This window comes from Hyperolius riggenbachi, chromosome 1 (assembly GCF_040937935.1).
Source record: "Hyperolius riggenbachi isolate aHypRig1 chromosome 1, aHypRig1.pri, whole genome shotgun sequence".
Lineage (NCBI taxonomy): Eukaryota > Metazoa > Chordata > Amphibia > Anura > Hyperoliidae > Hyperolius > Hyperolius riggenbachi.
This window is the reverse complement of record NC_090646.1, coordinates 72,339,446-72,354,697: the sequence shown is the minus strand read 5'-3', so window position 1 is coordinate 72,354,697 and position 15,252 is coordinate 72,339,446.

The following is a 15,252-nucleotide window of genomic DNA, read 5'->3' as shown; positions in this document are numbered from 1 at the left end:
GGGTTCAAAGGTGATATTGGAAGCCTCTTCGTTACTCAAAGGCTTCCCTGTACTGAGGTAAGTATGTCATTTTACTTTGTTTAAACATTTACCAATCAGATGAAGCCGAGGTGGGATTTGATTAGTCAGTTTTCAAGCTGCTAAAATTTGCATTTGCTTAATTCTGCACCAACTCAAAATAGATTTGAGGTATCCTCATCTTCCCTCACTTGGCCAGGAAAGCTCGCATAGGTGGATTAATACAGAAAGTCATTAAAGGGAACCAGAGATGGGGCCACAGCATAAAAACAATATACATACCTGGGGCTTCCTCCGGCCTCTTCTGTCTCCCCATTCGCCTGCAATTGGCCCCAAAAGTCCTCCGGTTCGGGGCCAGTTGTGCTGCCAAGCCGCGCACACTCCCAGCGACAGGAGCAAGACAAGGGAGCGCGCCTGGCCGGACTGCACCGACCGAAGGATTTTCTGGGGGCCAGTTGTGGGCAAACGTGGAGTCAGAAAAGGACGAAGTGGGAGCGATGCGGCCGGAGGGGGCTGGAGGAAGCCCCAGGTATTTATATTTTTTTTGCTGTTCACTGTAAAGGGAATCTGAAGTGAAAATAAACTTATGATATAATGATTTGTATGTGCAGACATGTAAGAAACAAAACATTATTAGCACAGATATGAGTGTCCTATTGTTTCCAGTACAGAAAGTTAAGAAACTTATCTATGCAAAAGAGCTTCTGTAAGCTCTGCAACTTTATAAAGTTGTATAGGGTACTGGGAAAAAACAGACAATGGGAGCCCAAATTGTGCAGTATATCACAGGTAGATGGATAAATAAAGTGTTTGAAAAGGGAATACTCACAAAGGTGGGTTGCACACGGGGCCACCGACCACTTCAAGCAGGTGGAGTGTCTTATACCTGACTCCACTCGGGTAAACCAATGATCCTGGAGGCGGTCGCTCTCTTGGTAAAGAGCCGCACAAAAAAGAGAGTGACCGCCACTGGATCCACAGCGTCATCACACTGAGAAAGCCCACGTGATGTGGGCGTAACGCGTCTGTGGGCGTGGACGACTGCTTGAGGCGGACGAGACGCTTCCCCACCACACACGTGGGTTGAGAATCTGACGTCCTTCCCATCGCCGCCTGAACTGGGTACCCGGTACTGCGGGACGCCGCAGTGAAGGTATTTGCACCCTGATGCTGGAGTCGACCTGAGAAGGTAATATCTGTTACCGCTGTTGAGCGGATCAGTGAAGAAGCACTGTGGTCGCCGCTGCTGAGCAGAGTACATTTTGCTGTACAGCCTGGGCTGTTACTGAGGACTATCCACTGATCAGTATATATGGGACATTGTCACACGTGTGTACACTGCTGCCTTCGTGGTGAGGCATGAGAGGTTGTGTTATCCATTGAAGGAAGTACTTAGGAGCGGAATACAGGAGGCGATTGTTGGGAACATTTTGGACAATTATTCTCAATCCCAAGTATCCACACAAGTGCAATCTTCTAAAGATTGGCCGATCTTGATTGTATGATTGGTGGTGAATGAGTGTGTGAGTTTGGGGGAGCGCTCCCGACGAGACCTCAGGCAGAATTTTATGGGGGGGGGGGGGGGAGGGTTCTGAACAGGGGGTACCTATTTTAAGATTGACTTTCTGATAAATAAAGTTTACATGTTTATAGTTCTTGAGTGGCGGTCACTCTCTTTTTTTGTGCGACTTGTTCTATAGTGTACCTGCCTTCCTCAACAAATTATGTTGGGTGAACTAATACTCTAAAGGACTTGTGCACCGGATCTACTTAATTTTGTCTCTTGGTAAAGAACCTCATGCACTCTAAAACCGTGAGGTGGTGTGGATTCCACCTCAAGTTTGGTGCACGGGACTCCCCTCGCTGGAATGCTCTTTCTAAAGTTGTGGACAGCACTATATTTTGAAGCACTTATCTCAACTGTCTCTCGTATCTTCTTTGCTTTTTCTGCAGAGAAAAGTTCAAAGGGGCAGTAGCTCTGCTTTGTGAAATCAGTCATTACAATGCTGAGTGTATTGGAAACTGCAATTATTAGAGAATAATGCAATGTTAAAAAAAAAAAAGCTTTATACCTGAAAATAAAAATGACACTTTTCTTTGCTGCTAATGTTCTATTAATTATCGGTACTACACATTATACACTACACAATCATTATATCATGAGTTGTTTTTTTTTTTGTCTTTAGTGTCACTTTAAAGTTCTGGAAGCGAGGGAAGGACAGATGTTACTGGAACGCTCTGTATAATCTTACAATGATAGACCCAAACACCAGTGGACACTTTTCTTTGGAAACTAGGGGGCTAGGCCAGTGATCTGCAAACTTGGCTCTCCAGCTGTAAAGGAACTACAAGTCCCACAATGCATTTGCCTTTATGAATCATGACTGTGGCTGTCAGACTCCTGCAATGCATTGTGGGACTTGTAGTTCCTTAACAGCTGAAGAGCCAAGATGGCAGATCACTAGGCTAGGCTACATGATCACCATTTTGGAGGATAAAAAATAAAAACAAAGTTCTTTGGGTAGTTATTTTGGCAAATCTGCACCATTTAAAAGACTTCTGCTGGGAATACACAGTTCGTTTCTGGCGCTCGATTCTCCTCTCGATCATTTTTGCTGCTCGATTCTGCAGTCGATTCTCTTATCGTCCTCTCGTTTTTCTTATCTTTTTCTATTCACTTCTATCATAAATCGAGCGACGAAAGGATCGAAAGGGAGATCGGACATGTCAAAAATTATCTATCGAACCATCTAATCAGCTAAAAAACGAACCGTGTATTCCCAGCATAGTAGATGTGTATGTTATCTTGAACACTGTATACAGATTGTAAAGAGCAGAAATGTTGAACTTAAAGGGGCACTATGGCTAAAAATTTTAAAATTTAAATTGTGCAAACCTAAACAAATAAGTGTTTTTTCCAGAGTAAAATGAGCCATAAATTACTTTTTTCCTATCTTGCTGCCACTTACAGTAGGTAGTAGAAATCTTACAGAAGTGACCGGGTTTGGACTAGTCCATCTCTTCATAGGGGATACTCAGGAAGGCTTTTATTGTTTATAAAGTTATTCCCTTAAAAGGATTTAAACAATGATGCTGGCCAGCTTCCCTGCTTGCTACAGTTTTTTGGCAGTTGGACAGAGCAACTGCCATTCACTAAGTGCTTTTGAAAATAAATACATCCCTGAGAATCCCCTATGAAGAGATGGACTAGTTCAAAACCTGACACTTCTGTCAGATTTCTACTACCTACTGTAAGTGACTGCAACATAGGAGAAAAGTAATTTATGGCTCATTTTACTCTGGAAAAGATGTACTTCTTATTTGTATTTGTTTGCACGTATTTTACAGTTTTTTGTTGTAGTGCCCCTTTAAGTGGTTTTTTATTGTGTAGTTTGTTAAAATCTTTCAGCTTTCATAAATACTCACTGTCCCCTAACTGGGTAGCTTCACATTAGCTCATGGTATTTTGTTTGATGCAGAACTGCTGTGGAATTTTCGCAAGGATAAAGGCTAATACTGTTTCCATGGATACCAAAGGGCAGCATGTACTGTACATTGCAAACTGGCACAATGGAAACTTGAAGGCCCTGGACCCACCATTTAAAATAATGGTGGTGGATTCTAATTTATGGATTGGATTTTATAAGTATTGAAAATATGCGGGAGGGGGAGAGAGAGAGAGAGAGAGAGAGAGAGAGAGAGAGAGAGAATCTGCCTTATTATGGAGTTAAGCCTGAAATGTGTTACTAGTAAGGGTCAGGTGGCCTTTTAACTGTGTGGCATCAGATGTGTAAATCGGCTAGTAGGCTGTGATAGATGGTCATTAGAGATGTCGCGAACCGCCGATTTTCGGTTCGCGAACTTCCGCTGAAGGTTCGGTTCGCGGAAAAGTTCGCGAACCGCAATAGACTTCAATGGAGAGGCGAACTTTGAAAAATAGAAAAAATTATGCTGGCCACAAAAGTGATGGAAAAGATGTTTCAAGGGGTCTAACACCTGGAGGGGGGCATGGCGGAGTGGGATACATGCCAAAAGTCCCGGGGAAAAATCTGGATGCGACGCAAAGCAGCGTTTTAAGGGCAGAAATCACATTGAATGCTAAATTGCAGGCCTAACGTGCTTTCAAACATCTTGCATGTGTATACATTAATCAGGGAGTGTAATTAGAGTACTGCTTCACACTGACACACCAAACTCACTGTAACGCACCGCAAACAGCTGTTTGTGTAGTGACGGCCATGCTGGACTACTGCGCAACATGGCGAGATTGCTCTTCCTCACTCAGTGATGTCAGGTAATGTGTGACTTCCTTCTCAACTTTCCATGGCATTGTTAAAAAGCTTACGTTTTTTGTTTTTAAATTACATTTTCTACTTGCTGTGTACTTGTTCAGTACCGCTACAATGAGAATCCTGTGGAGGCGGGCAAGTCTGCCATTGTGACCCCGGGTAATGGCCGGGGAATGAGGGGTTTGAATCCGGTGTGGAGCCTGAGCAACGACTACCACTACACATCCAAGGAGGGCAGCAGGCAGGCATGCATGCCCGCCCGCCCCGAGGTAGTGACCAAAAATAACAATACAGGAGGAGGACTTTCAAGGCCCTGCTGTGTATTTGAAATGAATGTACTTTAAATCCTTTAACGAGAACCAGTTATGGCGGGCAAATATGACACTACATTCCTTTCACGAGAATCATATGGAGGCGGGCAAGTCTGCCATTTGTGACCCCGGGTAATGGCCGGGGAATGAGGGGTTTGAATCCAGAGTGGAGCCTGAGCAACAGCTACCACTGCACATCCAGGCAAGGAGGGCAGCAGGCAGGCAGGCATGCACGCCCGCCCTGAGGTAGTGACCAAAAATAACAATACAGGACTCAGGAGGACCTTTTGCGGCCCTAATTGTCATGAATCAACTTTAAATCCTTTAACGAGAACCAGTTATGGCGGGCAAAGTTGACACCACATTCCTTTCACGAGAATCATATGGAGGCGGGCAAGTCTGCCATTTGTGACCCCGGGTAATGGCCGGAGAATGAGGGGTTTGAATCCGGTGTGGAGCCTGAGCAATGGCCCAACACAAAGCTAGGTATATACAGTGATGACGAGGTGGGTTAAGTCAACACAACAGGTAGTAGGTATATGCAGTGAGCTGGGTTTACTCAACACAACAGGTAGTTATGTGCAGTGATAAGGTGGGTTAAGTAAACACAACAGGTAGTAGGTATATGCAGTGAGCTGGGTTCACTCAACACAACAGGTAGTAGGTATATGCAGTGAGCTGGGTTCACTCAACACAACAGGTAGTAGGTATATGCAGTGAGCTGGGTTCACTCAACACAACAGGTAGTAGGCATATGCAGTGAGCTGGGTTTACTCAACACAACAGGTAGTTATGTGCAGTGATGAGGTGGGTTAAGTAAACACAACAGGTAGTAGGTATATGCAGTGAGCTGGGTTCACTCAACACAACAGGTAGTAGGTATATGCAGTGAGCTGGGTTCTCTCAACACAACAGGTAGTTATGTGCAGTGATGAGGTGGGTTAAGTAAACACAACAGGTAGTAGGTATATGCAGTGAGCTGGGTTCACTCAACACAACAGGTAGTAGGAATATGCAGTGAGCTGGGTTTACTCAACACAACAGGTAGTAGGTATATGCAGTGAGCTGGGTTCACTCAACACAACAGGTAGTTATGTGCAGTGATGAGGTGGGTTAAGTAAACACAACAGGTAGTAGGATGCAGTGAGCTGGGTTCACTGAACAGTAAAGGTACTTGGATGCAGTGAGGGAGTTCACTCAACACAACAGGTAGTAGGATGCAGTGAGCTGGGTTCACTGAACAGTAAAGGTACTAGGATGCAGTGAGGTGGGTTCACTCAACACAACAGGTAGTAGGATGCAGTGAGCTGGGTTCACTCAACACAACAGGTAGTAGGATGCAGTGAGCTGGGTTCACTCAACACAAAGCTAGGTATATGCAGTGATGACGAGGTGGGTTAAGTCAACACAACAGGTAGTAGGTATATGCAGTGAGCTGGGTTCACTCAACACAACAGGTAGTAGGTATATGCAGTGAGCTGGGTTTACTCAACACAACAGGTAGTTATGTGCAGTGATGATGAAAAACAAAAATGAGACCGAGAGCCCGAAATGGTGTAGTATGTCAGGATGATTGGAAATAAATGTAAATGAATAGTTGATATACTCACAAAATTGGGTTACCACACAGGCAACCACTGGAACGGCAGGTGGGGAGAATTATAACCTGACCCCACTCAGGTATTAAAAATGTCGCTCTCTGTAGACAGGAAAAAGAGATATGGGGATGCACCCCTCCACCCAGGGTGGACTTAATCAATGAAATCGTCAAACAACAGAGGCGCCAGCAAGCATAAAATATTTAAAGTCGTTAAAACAAAGGGGGGGGGAGGAAGGGATGTCGGTGGATTCACCTCCCTCAAGTAAAGACCAGCCAATGAGCCGTAGATAAACAACCGTGTTATTTATTAGGGATTCTTCAGGTAATGCAACGCGTTTCACGGGCAAAGCTCCCGCTTCATCAGGCAATCAGAACGGAGAAAACTAGGAAAAAACACAAGGGGACAAAACAAACAGGGGGACTAAGCCAGAGGAGGTAACAGGTAGTAGGTATATGCAGTGAGCTGGGTTCACTCAACACTACAGGTAGTTATGTGCAGTGATGAGGTGGGTTAAGTAAACACAACAGGTAGTAGGTATATGCAGTGAGCTGGGTTCACTCAACACAACAGGTAGTAGGTATATGCAGTGAGCTGGGTTCACTCAACACAACATGTAGTAGGTATATGCAGTGAGCTGGGTTTACTCAACACTACAGGTAGCTATGTGCAGTGATGAGGTGGGTTAAGTAAACACAAAAGGTAGTAGGTATATGCAGTGAGCTGGGTTCACTCAACACAACAGGTAGTAGGTATATGCAGTGAGCTGGGTTCACTCAACACAACAGGTAGTAGGTATATGCAGTGAGCTGGGTTCACTCAACACAACAGGTAGTTATGTGCAGTGAGGAGGTGGGTTAAGTAAACACAACAGGTAGTAGGTATATGCAGTGAGCTGGGTTCACTAAACACAAAGCTAGGTATATGCAGTGATGAGGTGGGTTAAGTAAACACAACAGGTACTGGGTATATGCAGTACTGGGTAGTACAATGTGCAGCTCCCTGTCACACACACAGGCAGTCAGTCACTGAATGTGCTGGGCTGCTGGCAGTGGCACACACACTATCAATTAGCAAGGCTGTGCATGCAACAAAATTGTCAGTTTGACACACAGTAAAAAAATAAAGTACAGGATGAGCTCTGAAAAGAGCTAGGTTGCTATAAAAGCAATAACAATCAGCCAGGAGCAAACTAAGCAGCCAAGAACCTAACTAATCTGTCCCTAGAAGAACAAGTCTGCAGCATCTCGCCCTAGTCTGTCTAATAGCAGGCACACGAGTGAGTGTAATGGCCGCCGGACCCTGCCTTATATAAGGGGGGTTGGGCTCCAGGGCTTACTGTAGCCTGAATGGCTACAATGTGCCTGCTGACTGTGATGCAGAGGGTCAAAGTTGACCCTCATAGTGCATTATTGGGTGAATCGAACTTCCGCAAAGGTTCGCCTGGCGCAGGCGAACGCGAACCCCCAATGGTCGCCTGGAACCGTTCGCCGACGAACTGTTCGCTACATCTCTAATGGTCATCTAACTGCTTCGTCAGGGGGTTCTGTCAGATAGAGGTGTGGCTAGAAGGTGGCAGATGTGTACAAGCGTCGGCAACCCCAGCAAGTTCACGCTGGAAAGTCTAATACACAGTGGTGAGTATTATGTACATGGGTGTGAGCTCTTCTACAAAGCCTGAGCCTGTTCAGAAATAATATATAGGCCTCAATTCACTAAGATCATGCTGGAGATAATAAGGCAAGAGAAAACGTACCTCCACACAGTAAGAGAGTTATCTTATCTCTTCATTCCTTAAGTTACCTCCTCTGTAGTTAATTTACCTCCTCTGTAGTTAATTTACCCCCTCTGTAGTTATTTTCAAATGCAATTAATAAACAGCCTGTCTTTAACTCTGGAGTTATTTTAAGGATTGGAGAGTTAAAGACAGAAGAGGTAACTTTAGGTTTGCCTGAGGTAAAATGTTGCCTGAATACTACATGCCTTATCACCATGGTAACAACTCTAGAAACGTTATTAAAGACCGGAGATAAGCTTAGTGAATTGAGGCCATAGAGTATTAAATCTTCATATGTCGTCAGCATTAAAGCACAGTTAGTTTGGCATAACCTACAATAAAACGTATCTCCCAACTTCTTTTTGGAGCTGGGAAAAAAGGGCGCATGCCACTAGTGGACAAAAAGGGCGCCGCCATTCACTCCCATAATAAATAGCGTTTAATGGGCGCCGAGTAGGAAAAAAGGGCGCCGGAGCTAAATAAAGTTTATAAACGGCGCCAGGAGCTAAATAAAGTTTACAAACGGCGCCCGGCGATGTTTAATGATTTATAACTGAACTTGTGGTGATTTACGTTTATAAAATGCACCCGTGCCGAATAACGTTTATGAAAATACTAAACATATTTATCTTATTTAAATAATTAAAACATTATTTAAAGTTTTATCCCTTACTGTTTGTAAAACATTATTATTCACAAAATAAAGCGATCAGTACGTAACGTAAATTGCAAAATATTTTTTGAATCCACAATTAGTAAAACATTATTATCCACATAATAAAGGGGGGTCTTAGGTTTAGGCACCAACAGGGGGGTCTTAGGTTTAGGCACCAATAGGGGGGTCTAGGGGTTAGGGGTAGGTACAGGGAGGGGTACTTAGGCAACAACAGGGGGGTCTTAGGTTTAGGCACCAACAGGGGGGTCTTAGGTTTAGGCACCAACAGGGGGGTCTTAGGTTTAGGCATTAACAGGGGGGTCTTAGGTTTAGGCACCAACAGGGGGGTCTTAGGTTTAGGCACCAACAGGGGGGTCTTAGGTTTAGGCACCAACAGGGGGGTCTTAGGTTTAGGCACCAACAGGGGGTCTTAGGTTTAGGCACCAACAGGGGGGTCTTAGGTTTAGGCACCAACAGGGGGGTCTTAGGTTTAGGCACCAACAGGGGGGTCTTAGGTTTAGGCACCAACAGGGGGGTCTTAGGTTTAGGCACCAATAGGGGGGTCTTAGGTTTAGGCACCAACAGGGGAGTCTAGGGGTTAGGGATAGGTACAGGTAGGGTTCTGTGTAAGAGTAGGCTTAGGTATAGTTTTAGTAAAATTTTAGTAATAATTACTAATGTATTACAACACTTATTACGAACGTAGTTATATTTATATCATCTTTATAAACAATATTTTCAGATTTTATTATAAGAACAAACCATAAATGACGGTTATTCACAATAATATACAATTATAACAATTAAACATATATTATTGGTTTTTTTATAAACGTAATTATAAGTTTAACTTTTGAAACAGGGAAGATTAACGTTTTCACAATTTCCGATTTCATAAACATTATTTAATGATTTATAATTTTGTTAAACATTATTTGTAAACGAAATATAGCACACTATATTTATAAACCCTATTAATGATTAATTATTATTTAGAGTTTACACCCCGCGCCCTTTTTGTCCAGGCGCCCTTTTTGTACGTACGCCTTCTTTTTACCCATATAGAGTCTACTGTATGGCTACACTTAATCGCATTTTCATGTTTGGGAAATCATAACTGGCTTAACGTGGATCCGAGATGAACTTTTACTCATTGCATAATTGTGTTCCTTTCCTATTGTTTATTTTGCATTCCTCAAGCCAAATACTTTTTTGTTTTAATACTCTATTTCCCTATAAACTAAACAAGCCTCGCCCACAGTTTTTCAGAGAGCCTTGGCAGAGGCAAGGGCTCATGGGAGCTCAGTCTGGGCAGGAGGAGGGGGAGGTATTACTAGCCAGAGATTTCAGAGGCAGAGGGGAGGAGGAGGGGGGATTAGGTTTTTTCATAGAAGATACAGATTCCTGTTTGTAATGTTTACAAACCACATGACTGCTGTCATTGTATCACAGGAAGAAATGATCATATTCTATTGAAGATGTTTGCAGCTAGATTTGCTGTGTAAACTATCTAAACTTTAGATAGGATATATAGACAAGTTACTTGTTATAGTTAGTTTTTCATCTCGGATCCGCTTTAACTACTTTGGCCTCCTGGACGTACTAGCTACACCCAGGAGGCCATGTGCGCTCCTGCGGCCGATCGCGCGCGTGCATGCGTGCTCCCGGCCTGCGGTTTGCTAGCCAGGCAATCAGTGAATTGGGCTATGGTGCCCGATCACTGATTCCTCTCCCCTGCAGAAAAAGCGACCGCTTCTCTCGGAAGCTTCGCTTTTTCTGGCTGTTACGCCCCCCATGCGTCTCTCTAAGCGTATGTTATGCTTAGAGTGATGTCATGTAAACAAACTCATGGCCGCCATCTTGTGGCCAAAAAGTAAAACTACAACTAAAAGTAAAAAAATAAGTCAACACACATTTACATTAGAAAACTATTGTTTACATCCCACCCTTCCAAAAATACCCAAATAAAATGTTTAATATATAAAAAAAAAACATGTAAATAAAAAAAAAACATGTAAATATTTACCTAAGGGTCTAAACTTTTTAAATATCAATGTAAAGATGAAATATTTCTATATTTTTTTTATTTTAAACTTGTAAATAGTGATAGATGCAAAACGGAAAAAATGCACCTTTATTTCCAAATAAAATATTGTCGCCATACATTGTTATAGGGACATAATTTTAACGGTGTAATAACCGGGACATATGGGCAAATACAATACGTGAGTTTTAATTATGGAGGCATGTATTATTTTAAAACTATAATGGCTGAAAACTGAGAAATAATGATTTTTTTTTTCCGTTTTTTTCTTATTCTTCCTGTTAAAATGCATTTACAGCAAAGTGGCTCTTAGCAAAATGTACCCCCCAAAGAAAGCCTAATTGGTGGCGGAAAAAACAAGATATAGATCAGTTCATTGTGATAAGTAGTGATAAAGTTATAGGCTAATGAATGGGAGGTGAACATTGCTCGGATGCATAAAGTGAAAACGACTAAAGGCTGACGTGGTTGTCATTTTTAATAAATTGAAGTCTTTCCAGCAATTATGAATGTCAATTTATAGCTTTCAGTTTAGTTTTTTTTTTATTTTTATTATTTAAAAAAAAACACTTTTTTTTTTTCTTTGGGCCTATGCTAGGTTCACATTCACAACTTGGCGCAGCAGGACTATACGAATACGAACACTGCAAATGCAGCGCTGGAGACTTGGGCGCAGCCGGTGCCACCATAGACAGTAATAGGAATTACGGCCATAGCGGCAATTACGGCTATAGCGGCGCACAGTCAGTAGCTTTGGTGCCGTCAGAAGACTGAGCTGAAGCTACTTTTAAAACACTGTAATTCGCCTTCCAGCAACAGCTAAAAAGCTGAATGACATCATCCACGTGGACCTAGAGGGGCAATAGTATTTAATGCCGTCGGGAACTTGTGCAGCAGCAGGATAAGCCATATCGGCTGTATCCTGCGCCCAAGTCTCTCGACGGCAAATTCTCTTGGACGCAGACTATATTGGGAAGAACCAATAAAACATAAAGGAACCTAAAGTGATAAGGATACCGGAGGCTGCCCTATTTATTTCCTTTTAAACAATACTAATTGCCTGGCAGCCCTGCTGTATCTCTGCCTCTAATACGTTTAGCCATAGACCCTTAAGAAGCATGCAGATCAGGTGTTTCTGACTGGAGAAGCTGCATGCTTGTTTCAGGTGTGTGATCCAGATACCAGGACTGAGGAGTCGGTACAAATATCATCCAACTCCGACTCCTCAGTTTATGAAACCTCCAACTCCAGGTACCCAAAATGGCTCTGACTCTGACTCCTTAGTCTAATACTTACCAGAGCTGTGGACTTGGTACCTCCAACTCCAGGTACACAAAATTACTCCCGACTCCACAGCCCTGCCAGATACTACTGTAGCCAAAGACAAGCAGAGCTGCCAGACAACTGGTATTGTGCAACAGAAAATAAATATGGCAGCCTCCATTTCTCTCTCAGTTCAGATGTCCTTTTTTAAAAAAAAATGAATGCCTTTTCAGCTTTGACATGCATTTAACTGCAACACTCTTTTGCATTATGTGCATTACTTGTGTACCATTTTTGCATTATTTATTTTTATTACGTGCCTTGACTTGATTTCCAAAGCTGAATTCCTGATCTTAAAGGGACTCCGAGCAGTGCAGAAACTATGGAAAGATGCATATCATTTTAAAGCTCTCTTTCTCCTCTTTCCAATGATATATAAACTGCCGACCGACCTACGCCTTTTAGTTTTCTCTATTTTCGCGGTTGAAATTGCCGCGGCGCAATTTCAATCGCGAAAATAGAAAAAACTAAAAGGGGTACGATTTAGGTGTCACCAGAAAGAGGAGAAAGAGGAGAGGAGAAAGAGAGCTTTAAAATGATACCCATCTTTCCATAGTTACATTGTATTACACAGGGCGACTTTTTCCTAAAGTCAGCAGCTCCATTCAGCAGAATGGAGCTGCTGACACTGGGGAAAGTGTCGTCCTGTGTAATACAAGTAACTATGGAAAGATATCATTTTAAAGCTCTCTTTCTCCTCTTTCTGACGACACCTAAATCGTCGCCCTACGCCTTTTAGTTTTCTCTATTTTTGCGATTGAAATCGCAGCCGTGGCAATTTCAACCACGAAAATAGCGAAAACTAAAAGGCGTAGGGCAGCAGTTTATATATCATTGGAAAGAGGAGAAAGAGATCTTTAAAATGATATTTATCTTTCCATAGTTTCTGCACTGCTCGGAGTCCCTTTAAGTTATATATTGCTTGGTCAGACAGAACAGCAGTTTATTAGCTGCTCCTACCTATCCCACACCCAATAGTCTCTCATGAGGTAGTCTGAGAGAGCATATCAGCCATTATTTTCCTGAAAACACAGAGCTGAGGAGAGTAGTGGGCAGCCATGGTGTTGCTTGGTTTAAGTATTTTTGGGCCCATGCTCTTAATGCTTCGCATTGGTGCCCCTATCCTTCCATGAGACTTGACATTCCTGCTTTGGGGTTCTCCAATGTGTCGCCACACCACATGAAGCAGCACAATAGCAGAGTGATCCTCCACATGTCAATAACCGTCTCGAGTAAAGCTTGACATATCACTCTGCATCACCTAACTGATTTGGAGATTATGCTATCCATTTATGTTTGGGGTACATGCTGCCTACATTTGTATGGTGAGCATTCTGCATTATTACAATGATTGTTGGGTTAAATGCTGCCTAATTATATAGTTCAGGGAACATGCTGCTTAATTTTGCATAGTCAAAAGTCCTTGGCAGGTAAGCCCTATGAAGTACTAAAAAAACACCTTTATTTGGTCTGTATTAAAATAACGGAGAAGGCCATTATATCAGTATATACAAAATTAATCACACATTACGGACTAGTGTACTGCAGAGCTTGTGTGTAAACATTTTCCCTCGGCATCTACCTCGGTGTAACCGTTTAGGAAGAGGCGTGCTAGTCTGCAGAACAGTGTGGGTTCAAAAAGTGCGCAACAGAAACACATAATACCTAACATGTTTTGCTCCTAAAGCAGGGCTTCGTCAGAGACTACCAATTGTGAATAAACAATAAATGGCCAAAGCATTCCTCCACCCCTAGAGTAAAGACTGTTGCCATGTTTTGCACCTGTCAGCTTCCTTAATTTGGTATAGGGGCAATTATGTTTGGGGAATAATTGTGCCTAATTGTGTTGGGGGGTGAGTTACAGGCTGGAAGTATTGAAGTGTTTTTTTACATAAAATCACACATACAATGTCTTGTTATGTCTCAAGTGACTGTAAAGTAGTTGGGGCCTATTTTTTTTTTCTTATGTATTTCTCTTTATACCCACTCAGTTCACATGCTTAAAACCCACCCACAGACTATCAAGAACCCGCCTGCATTTTCCGCAATTCTCTCACTTATGGTGCTTTGAGATGGCCCTGGTCTTCTGGGATCTGGGCAATTTCCCTGTGGGCAAGGTCAGGTTTTGGCTGTGTGCAAATGGAATGCTCATTCTGGTGGCTGTCCGGTACTTTTACTTTTCCAAAGGGAATGTATTTGTAACAGCTGCATCAAATGTTAAATTGTCTGAGTAATAGCATAGTTCCATCAAATGTTAAATTGTCTGAGTAATAGCATAGTTCCATATTTCCTTTACAAGAATGACCATGAATGTTTTTGCAGAGATCTGTCTTCACTTCAATCAGAGCTTATTTCTGCCTCCGTGTTGTAAAAGAAACAGTGTTGTCATAACAATAAAACATGAAAACAATGAAGGAGATGAATGGGTTGTATAGGTGTAGTTTATCGGACAGGAATCTTCCCAAAGCCTTTTCTAAAATCCTGGAGCTCCGCTGATCGGTAGGGATGGTCGGAATGGTCGGAATGCCAATTTCCGATTCCGCGGTAATTCCGCATTCCGTCATGTACCAATTACCGATTCCGCTTTCCGCTACCAATTTCCGCATTCCAATGCGGAATTTCCGCCGGAAATCACGGAAATTCCGCCCGACTTTAACATCGATTTTCTCAAAAACTATAAGGTCTTTTTGAAAATAATTTTTACATCTTGTTCAGAAGATTCTGTTTAATAAACCCTGAAAATTTGGTGTTTCTAGGACTTACGGGGGCTTTGCTATTAACTGCTAAAGTCGGCGGATTTTTACTGTAATGTAAAATGAAGAAAATAGGCAAATCCAGATTTTCTGCATTTTACATTACAGTAAAAATCTGCCGACTTTAGCGGTTAATAGCAAAGACCCCATAAGTCCTAGAAACACCAAATTTTCAGGGTTTATTAAACTGAATCTTGTGAACAATATGCAAAAAAAGTTTTCAAAAAGCCCTTATAGTTTTTGAGAAAATCAATGTTAAAGTCGGTGGAATTTCCGCAATTTCTGGCCGAAATTTCCACGATTTCCGGCGGAAATCCGCCTACGGCACTTGCATTACCGATTTCCGCATTCCGATGCGGAAATGCAATTTCCGATCGGAATTTCGGAAATTGCATTTCCGACGGAATCCGAATGAGCATCCCTACTGATCGGCAGTGGTGGCCATTGGGCCTAACTTGCTAAGCCTTTCCTGACGTGTGTCCCA